This window comes from Pinus tabuliformis, chromosome 2_2 (genome assembly GCF_031772625.1).
Source record: "Pinus tabuliformis cultivar Carrire ecotype Pingquan chromosome 2_2, CPIR1, whole genome shotgun sequence".
Taxonomy (NCBI): Eukaryota; Viridiplantae; Streptophyta; class Pinopsida; order Pinales; family Pinaceae; genus Pinus; species Pinus tabuliformis.
Window position 1 is genome coordinate 520,729,738 of NC_142300.1, and position 9,380 is coordinate 520,739,117.

The following is a 9,380-nucleotide window of genomic DNA, read 5'->3' on the forward strand; positions in this document are numbered from 1 at the left end:
TTCATCTGGAGGGTTGAGCTCATGTTGATTGATTCAACACAGAGACAAACACAAACAACACAACGATTTGGAGGTGGTCAGGGTAGAGACCATCAAAACTTGAACAAATTGAGACAACACATGATCGTGGGGCTAGGGTGCAAACATAGTGTGCACAGAGATCGGTCGTGGAAACATATTAGATTGAGTAACGTTAGGCGAAGTAGTGTAAAGAAAAACACCAACAACAAACAAGCCAACATAAGAGTGGGAAGAATTGTAGAGTGTAGAGGCCCAGTCAGATAGAAAAAAGAAAATTAGCTGCAGAGAAACATCAAGTTGAGCACAGGATGTGGCAGGGGTGTCAGAGTGTAGACTCCAAGATATCTATAGGATCAAACATCATTAAGTAAGAAACATGATGTGGAAAAGTGCCAGTGGTTGTGGTGTGGTTGTTGTGTTGGTTGCATAGATGTCAAGAGGCCATTGATTTGCAGCAGACCTGTGATCGTTGTGGGATGAGTCCCCCCTGGTGGTGGTTGTTGAAGAAAATGTAACTAGGTTCGGTTTTCATAATGACATGATCTTTGTAAATTATGTAATAAAGAGAATAGATTATTTTTGTATGCCTTTCTACATGGGTTTCATGAGCAAGAAGTGTCTCTAGGTGAAAGACTTCTTTTTGATGTCTTTAGGATTTATTTATATGTTAAAGAGTCATGTCATATGTATAGAAACTCTTCATGAGTTTATGTAAATGTTTACAAGTCCACAAAGTTGTGAAGAAGCCCTCCAAAGACCAAGCATAATTCTCTAAGAAGTTTGCAAGCGAAAACAAGAAGAAATTCTTCATGTCAGCTCCAAAATATAATTAATTAAATAAATGAAATTCACGTCGGCTCAAGAACATAGTCATGACGGTTCATGGGTTCATGTCGACTCAAATATAGGTGGCTCGCCACTATAAATACCCCGTCATGGTATCCACAAAATGTAGACCAATTTCACATTTCTATCTGAAACTTCATGTGAAGATGGGTGCAAGTCTCCGCAAATAAGAAGAGACAGATCTCGGGTTCGTTACCTGAAACTTCGCATGAGAACAGAAGGAGCAGATCCACATCACCTTAGGGCAAGAGATCAAGGGTAAGTTTGCACCTCGGATGGGTTTAAGGGTAGACAGAATAGGTCTCAGATTGCTAGAAAGAGCAGAAAGGCAAGCTACATCTCGAACACAAAGAGGAGCAGATAGAACTTCGGATGGATGGATACTCTCGACATAAGAAGTCTCGGATAATAACACAGTCTTGATGAGTCGCAGTATCAACAGTGACACAGTTGATCAACCTTAGATTCATGACAACAAAGGAGCATAATAATCTTAGCATAATGAGAAGCAGTAACTATCACTGTCTTGACCTAGATGGAAAGATAAGATCACACTCTCGGTGGATCTGTTTCATAAGCATGAGGACTTTGAAACCCTTATTGTTCTCTCTGTCTCAGATGGAAGATCACTATGATCCTAAAGGTGCAACCTCAGTCTTGGCATACATATCTTACATAATTATGTTGAAAGAGAACTTCGGAAGTCTGGGCACAATGAGAAGCAGTGACAAGGGTTTCAAGCAGTATTAAGTGTTGCCATAGTAATGACAGTGATAGCCATGTTCTCAGCATAATAGAAGGAGCTGTGACATGAATGATCAGTGACAAAATCATGATCTAGTTCTTTTAAAATCATGATCTCGTTGAAGATGTAGAGATCATTTCTGTGGTAATTTCAAGGGATAGTCATGGTGTAGCAATGATGGCATCAATAACAAAGATATCAATGATGCAGTAGTGCAGTAGTGATGATGATGATCTTTGTAGTGCCCTAGGAAAGAGGATTGATGTCTTGGTCTTGGAGTGGTAGAATGTATCAAGGGTCATGGTCTTGGTATTCGTCAATGGAATCTCTATAAGAAGAATTTTGCGTGGGTTTTCCTCTCCAAGAGGGAGAGGTTTTGGCCCTGGCAAAAAGCCAAACATTTGTGTTCTTGTCTCTTTTGTTTTTGATAGTAGTTTGATGAAGTGAAAACACACACTAATAATGAATGAAAGATCAAGATAAGATAAATTGTATAAATACTTCACAAATTGTTATCATGCATTAGAAGAATCATTGTAATTTCTAAATGCCCTAGATTCTTCAACATGGTATCAGGGCGTAGGTTCAACAGTCAAAGAAAGGGCAGAAAAGAGACATACAAGAATCAAGATTCTAGCAAGCTCAAGGATGGCAAATCAAACCCTAGATCAGAGATTAGTATACAACAACAAGGGTTTCAGATGTCAACAGTCTTCAGATCTCAGGGTATGTGACAACAGTTTTGACAAGTTCATCTACAACATCTCAGTATCTCAGTTTGAATACTTAAGATATCAGATCTCAGGGGAACTTGATTCAAAGGCATATATAGGAGTGCATATGGACAATACTCAAATAAGAAGTTGTACTATCTAATGGATCGCTATGCATCATGGAAAGCAACTTCATGGAAAGTTTGTTGGAAGGCAATCTTCCTACAAAGGATCTCAGTCAATGGAAGCATCAAAACATCTGCTCCAATTACTGCGAACATGATCAAGGTGAAGACTTCATCTTCATAATCAAGCAAGTACCTTTTCATTTTATAATCAAATTTGGTTTTATGACTTCATGATTACAAGAAGACCTATATTGGATGGGTCATCACAGGTCTTGCATGGAATGAGAAGGATTGTCATTATCCTTAGAGAAATTAGTACATCAAGGTCTCCTTTAAAGTCATGAGAACTCTTAAGGAGGGAGATATAAGAAGGATACATGAAATGCTAGAGGGTATACTATATGAAATGCAGTAGAGAAGAATGAAGATATGTTTTCATGAGATATCATCTAGGAAACATGATGAGAAAATAATCATAATTGATATTGATATTGATAAGCAAGGTAACAAATGTCCATGAATAAGAAGGTTACCTCGATCAATAGTTTGTGGTCTCTATGTTGAATAGAGAAAGACAAAACACTCAAATATGTGCATAGGAAAGGTTGAGAAGATAGTACTATGGAAAGATTACCTAAAGGATGGGGGAAGCTGAAGAAAGGATCAGGGAAAGAGGGAATAATAGATATCCATTATGAATGAGATGGTGTCCCTCTCAAAAGAATCCTATTAGAAGTCCTTGCAGATATGATCATGGTAAGAAGATGCATTGTGGCATCATGGAAACAAGAGCTTGTATGAATCATGAAGAACATAGCTCTTGGGAATCTCATTGAATATCAAAGGAAAGGAAGAAGTCATCCAGGACAAAGGGAACATTTTCCAGATGTGTATGTGCTAGATCCTGAAGAGTCTCTGATAGAAACCTCAGCGGAGGATCCCTTAGTCTGGGAAGGCAGCAAGAGCTTCATCAAGAATTCCAACTTATGGAAATCATGAGATGAAGGACTGATGACATGATGAAGCAGATCAAGGGATTGAAGATCCGTTCAATCAAGAAAGTTGCTGAAAGAAGCCTGAAGGAATAATGAGGTATGTATGCTTGTAATTGTTTAATATTGTAATGTCATGTCATATGGTTGCAGGTAACATGGATCGAGCATGATCAAAAGGGAAAAGATCTCCTCCTCTGAAAGGATGCTGAAAGACTTAAGTCACACTAGATGAAATCAACATAATATGTCCTCATATAAAGCATGAGGTAGTTGACTACAATTGAAGAACTCTGAGAGCTCCTGGGAATGAAAGACATGAGGATGGAAGAGATCGTGAAACATGCAACCATGATGAAGGCAATCAACATCTAGAGGATCAGGAAGACTTGACCAAGAAATCTCCTGGAAAGATGTGAAGACTCTGATGGAAGTCTGGAAAGATGAAGACCCTTGACAACTAATATCGTTGGGAGATGTGTCAACATGTATGCAGGATGTTGATACCTACAAGAAGATGTCACTGGTAAAAGGCCATCACCAAAAGGTAATATGTGATTTGTTTTTGGTGTCTAACCTCTTGGAAAAGTCTAGGTATGTGTGCAGGGCCAAGGTAAGGAGAGTTGTGAAGGATGTCACAACTATGTACCTTGTGAATCACTGTTGATGAAAAAAGAAAGCTGAAGATAGATGGCCCTATGAAGAAAGCCCTAGAGGTAAAGCCAAGGAGGATACTTTTTGAGATGACATGATGAAGGAAAATGATGGATGGATGAACCCTACATGTGGAGAAATTGATGACATCAAAGTCTTGGATCATCAGTCAACTAGAAGACCCTATAAAGTACTGATGATAGAGTCCTTGGGTAAGAGGGAGCTTTGGGTAGTTCCTATGAGTAAAGGAACTCGAGCAAGTTTCTGAGTGAAGAGAAACTTGGAACTCGTCCCTAGTTAAGAGGGAGAGTTAGACACGACATTCTTGTCTTCAGTTTGGAAGAAATAAGGGAGGATTGCGTAATCATTTGGCATCCGACACCCTTTGAGGATGTGGTAGGGCATCCAAGACAAGAGTGGGCAAGAGGACCGATATTCTTAAGGGTTGGGAACCCAAGATGAGAATAGTCCTAGTAGGGCATACTCGGAGAACACCCGGGTGGGTATGACCCTATGAGAGACAATGATGATGTGTGTCTATCAATCACTGGTCTCACCAACATTGTGCTCTGATCTAAGTGAGAGATGGAGTTGTTAATCAAGGCCTTGCTATATGGAAACAATGTTGGTTGAAATGATGCTTTAATATATGGATTGCAAATCTAATTCTTCTTATGAGAAATTCTTCAGATTGATAATGACGAAGTACCATTATGAATACCTCCCTAGTTAAGAGGGAGTGTTGAAGAAAGTGTAACTAGGTTCGGTCTTCATAATGACATTATCTTTGTAAATGATGTAATAAAGAGAATAAATTATTTTTGTATTCCTTGCTACATGAGTTTCATGAGAAAGAAGTGTCACTAGGTGAAAGACTTCTTCTTGATGTCTTTAGGATTTATTTATATGTCAAAGAGTCATGTCATATGTATAGAAACTCTTCATGAGTTTATGTAAATGTATACAAGTCCACAAAGTTGTGAAGAAGCCCTCCAAAGACCAAGCATAATCCTCCAAGAAGTCTGCAAGCAAAAACAAGAAGAAATTCTTCATGTCGGCTCCAAAATAGAATTAATTAAATAAATGAAATTCACGTTGGCTCAAGAAAATAGTCATGACAGTTCATAGGTTCATGGCGGCTCAAATATAGGTGGCTTAGCACTATAAATACCTCGTCAAGGTATCCACAATATGCAGATCAGTTTCACATTTGTCTTTGAAACTTCGTGCGAAGATGGGTGTAGGTCTCCGCAAATAAGAAGAGACAGATCTCAAGTTCTTTACCTGAAACTTCACATGAGAATAGAAGGTGTAGATCCACATCACCTTAGGGCAAGAGATCAAGGGTCTGTCTGCACCTCGGATGGGTTTAAGGGCTGATAGGCTAGGTCTCGGATTGCTAGAAAGAGCAGAAAGGAAAGCTACATCTCTGACACAAAGAAGAGTAGATAGAACTTCGGATGTATGGATAATCTCGGCATAAGAAGTCTTGGATAGTACCACAGTCTTGATGAGCCGCAGTATCAATAGTGACACAGTTGATCAGCGTCAGATTCATGACATCAAAGGAGCATAATAATCTTAGCATAATGAGAAGCAGTAACTATCACTGTCTCGACCTAGATGGAAAGATAATATTACATTGTCAGTGGCTCTGTTTCATAAGCATGAGGACTTCAAAACCCTTATTGTTCTCTCTGTCTCGGATGGAAGATCACTATGATCCTAAAGGTGAAACCTCAGTCTTGACACACATATCTTACATAATTATGTTGAAAGAGAAGTTCGGAAGTCTAGGCAAAATGAGAAGCAATGACAAGGGTTTCAATCTGTATTAAGTGTTGTTGTAGTAATGATAGTGATAGCCACATTCTCGACATAATAGAAGGAGCCGTGCCATGAATGATCAGTGACAAAATCATGATCTAGTTCTTGTAAAATCATGATCTCGTTGAAGAGGTAGAGATCACTTATGTGGTAATTTCAAGGGACAGTCATGGTGCAACAATGATGTGATCAATGATGGCAACAATAACAAAGATATCAGTGATGCAGTAGTGCAACAATGATGATGATGATCTCTCTAGTGCCCTAGGAAGAGGATTGATGTCTTGGTCTTGGAGTGGCAGAATGTATCAAGGGTCATAGTCTTGATATTCGTCAATGGAATCTCTATAAGAAGAATTTTGCCTCTGTTTTCCTCTCCAAGAGGGAGAGGTTTTGGCCTTGGTAGAAATCCAAACATTTGTGTTCTTGCCTCTTTTGTTTTTGATAGTAGTTTGATGAAGTGAAAACACATACTAATAATGAATGAAAGATCAAGATAAGATAAATTGTATAAATACTTCACAAATTGTTATCATGCACTAGAAGAATCATTGTAATTTCTAAATTCCTTAGATTCTTCAACAATTGTGATGGTTAATCAATGTGGAGAAGGGTGCAATGTGTGCTAGTTGGATGATGTCATGTACCTAGCCGAGGCTTGTGTCTGTGGTTGCGTGGAGAGATGGCCTCATGCAGAGTAGAGTATGAAGGGTCGCAGGGCTTCTTAGGACTCATAACAACATCGAGAGGGATACAACTATGGTAGTAGCCAACGACAGGTATAAAGGAAAATACCAACAACTAACAAGATTGGCAGAGGTAAACACTCTGAGAAAGAGAGGGAGATTGTACTAATAAAGGGATTAGCAGCGAAATTCGACGGTGTCCCAAAGGATGGAGAGAGACCCATAACAATGTTAGAAGAACTTAGCACATGATTGATGTAAGTGATAGAGATTGTGTAGGAGGCCTCTTCTACATTTGTTAAGTCTAGTTGGTATTTGTTAAGATTAGGATCCTAGGAGCATCTTTGGATCCTCGCTAAGAGGGAGTGTTGAAAATCTAGCAAGCAAGGTCTTCTGGCTTGTGCCTTAGCTAGTGACGACCTCAAATTGTCCTCATGAGTTAGACTTAAGTTAGGATGAGTTATTTCTAGTTTATTGGAATAATCATTAAGTTAGCATGCGTAGAGTTGGAGCTTCAGTTAGGTGGAAGTCTCCATCATTTTGACTACAGGATTGGTTGGTAGTTAACACTATAGTGAGAGTGAGTTAGTCTTCAGTCTTGATTGAAGGAAGAGTGAATTGGATCCCTAGTGTTTATTGAAGAGAGCATGAGTTAACAACTCTAATGATGATTGGAAGGAGAGCGAGTAACACTCAGTTAACTCATTATCACAACTTAAGTTCTAAATTTGAACTACCCTAATCTAGCATGGATCAAATCTATAAAGGAAGGATAAAGGCACAAGTAATTTACCTTGTTTGTACACAAAGGTTTGTGGCAAGACAAAGCTCATGAGTTAGTGTGAGAGAGCCTTGATTGTGGAGTGTAGGAATTGTGTCCTAAAGAATAGGATCACAAGTGCATTAGGATTTAGGAGATTGATTGTGTGCAAAATTGAGAGCTTGTGTCCTAAGAAATAGGAGATCACAAGTGCGCAAGAGAATAAGAGTAGGATCATGGGATTTGCAGGTCAAGTTAAGGATATTCAACTTGGGAATAGTTGCGTGCTAAAGGGATGTTGACGGTGCTGGAAATCTATCAACCAAGGGGGTCTCCCCGGTATGAAGTCCCAACTAGACTGCACACTGTTTGGAGTAGGAGCCTCAAACGAGAAATAAGGTCAGTTGCCATTATCCTTAGGAATTTGTCTTGGCTGTAATTATTAACATAAGAGATTATGCATACAATCTTTGAAACAAGAAAGTTGACACTGAGACATAAATTTGCAATGCATATATGGTACTTTCATAGAAGGGAAAAGAGAGAGAGCCTCTAAAAAAAAGTAATAGTACTATCCTAAAAGAGACACACAAGAACATGAAAGAATCGTTGATTATCCTGCAAATTAGTTCACAAGATAACAACAATAATAAAAGCAACTAACTACACATTCAATAATATGCATACCAAAGCCAATGAAATAGTTCATTTTCATTGGTATGTGTTAACATAAACATGCACCCCAAACAATGAAATAACAATCTTACAATCATTCACAACATATGCATGAAAGTGCATCGATTTGAAGAGCTTCATATACTAAGTGAAATTCCCAAGATATATAATTACAACGCTGCCACACTAGCTCCAATAGTGGAATATTAAGTCACTACTTTCTCCTCTAAAGAAAGATATTCTCTCCTATGCCAAACTAGAGAAGGCAAGGTGTGTCCTATCTTCTCTTGAGCTATGAGGGTGTATTTATAATAAATGAAGTGACTCTTCACCTCTCATATGACTCTTGACCTGCCTCGTGACTCTTGAGCTCCTACTATGACTTTTCAAATTCCTATGTGACCATTGAACTTCTAATGATTCTGGAACTTTCTAGTGACTTTTCACATTCCATGTGGGACCTTTGGTTTTCCACACATTTTAAATTCTCATTTTAAAAGATATAATAATTACATTCCATAAATGATGTGGCGAGATACATTGACACATATGACTTTGTGATGCTACTTGGACAAGCCATGACTTGGCATTGATCACATGGAAATTCATTGTGATGTATCCAGGCCAAGCATTTCTCCCAACTTCCATCTTTATATCTTCTTCATGATGGATCTTTGCTTGTTCTTTGTCTTCACCCTCCAAAGAGTCTAGATGAGTGTTGGAACCTTTTGAGTTAGCATGAGTTGCGATGTCTTTGTCTTGGTCCAAAATTCCTTCAGGTTCTTCATGATTGTCCCTTAAGTGCTTCCTCTATAATTGCTCTCTTGTAGCCTCTCCTTGAATTCCTCCTTGAGAATCATCCTGTCATATTAAGATAATAGTACCTACAAATGCAATTCACTCATGACAAGACAACATTAATCCTGAAATACTCTAGTCTATCTTGTTCCTTACGCAACATGTTGATCAAACCGGGACAAAGTGCAGGACTGAGAAGGAGGCTTAGTGAGTGCACTGTGTTAAGAGGCAGTGATGAAGGTCTAGTCATCGTGACTGCACAATGTGCAGTGGCTGGTAGACTGAAAGGAAAAACTGTGCATTTGAGGGAGTTATGATGCAGTGCTACAAGCTTGCTCACTGTGATTGTGCAATGCACAGTTTTGGAGGGACTGACGCAGGTGGTTGCGAAACCGAGCGAGTAAAGGACTAAGACAAGCTTGATTGCTGCCTGAGACTGCACAATGCGTAGTGGAAGCTAGATTGAGTAGTGATTGCGTAGTTTGCAGATGTGGGAGGTAGGGATTGAGTATTAGAATTGCAGAATGTGAAGTTC